This window comes from Rhipicephalus microplus, chromosome 1 (assembly GCF_043290135.1).
Source record: "Rhipicephalus microplus isolate Deutch F79 chromosome 1, USDA_Rmic, whole genome shotgun sequence".
Classification (NCBI taxonomy): Eukaryota; Metazoa; Arthropoda; class Arachnida; order Ixodida; family Ixodidae; genus Rhipicephalus; species Rhipicephalus microplus.
In genome coordinates this window covers 129,747,980-129,749,000 of record NC_134700.1, presented here as the reverse complement: position 1 = coordinate 129,749,000, position 1,021 = coordinate 129,747,980, and the positions used below count along the sequence as shown (strand labels likewise).

The following is a 1,021-nucleotide window of genomic DNA, read 5'->3' as shown; positions in this document are numbered from 1 at the left end:
AGTTAGTGGTTTTTATTATTATTTGTTCTTTTTTTCTCGTCTTCTCGTGTATGGGAAGAGCATCGCTATTGTATTGTTGCACCGGCTATTGTAAGTGTTTCGCTGTTGTGCGTATCGTCCCTCAAAATATTGTATTTCCTGAACTTTGTATCTTTTTCGTTACCTGTGATGATGTATGCCCGGTTCCTGTATGGGTCTGAAGAAGGCCTACAGTATGGTTGAATAAAAATAAATAAATAGGGCTATGAATTTACATTTGTTATAATTCTTCCTGAAACACTAATGCTTCCCTGTGCCAGACATGCACCTGAGAGTAGGGGCTATATATACCCCACGCTTACCTCATCATGCATGCTTAAATGTAGTGTATAAAATGAGAAACGGTTTACACTCCCCTTGATAACCCTTTGCGACACGGCGTGTACAATTGTGCACCTGACAAAATTTTACGGCGTGTACAATTGTGCACGTGACAAAATGGCCCCTGGGCCTCAACACACATTCGGTTAAGGCAGAGCCGCTTACTTCGCGGCACTTAGCCACATTTTTAATCCGTTTTTTTTTGCCATGCGATAGTTCTGTGCGAAACTTGGACGTTGTATTTTTACTTGGTCTTCATTCGGTTTGGCGTAGTATGCTATCGTACAGACACTGTGATGTAAGAGTCCTATCCGTTAATGAGTGTTTTGTGGAAGCTGTTATGAAAGTGCGAGATGTGTATAAGACTACCGACTGTATTGATGTATCATCATCTTTGTTTGATGCGTTATCACACATGAAACACGTCTGCTGGTGATTACCTGTAGTCAAAAAGGCAATAAAGAAAAAAATAAAAATATTGAACATGTCAGGTGTATGTATTCATCACTTTCATGGCACACCACGTTTCATTACCCGCGGTTGTGTAGTAATGCGACCTTGATTGGCCAACATTAGCAGTGGTGAAGTAATATGCCATTATCAGTGAGCAGGGTAGTATCGATTACTTTTTTTCTTGAAACCATTAAAAGTTACTACACAT

At 40.0% G+C, this 1,021-nt stretch overlaps 1 non-coding gene across 1 annotated transcript; it reads left to right on the top strand.

Annotated features, from left to right (window-relative positions):
* The first annotated feature begins 361 nt into the window (after positions 1 to 361).
* Positions 362 to 551, top strand: LOC119178840 (U6atac minor spliceosomal RNA). Its single transcript, XR_005110797.2, has one exon. It is a non-coding gene; the product is annotated as a U6atac minor spliceosomal RNA (small nuclear RNA).
* Positions 552 to 1,021: the final 470 nt, after the last annotated feature.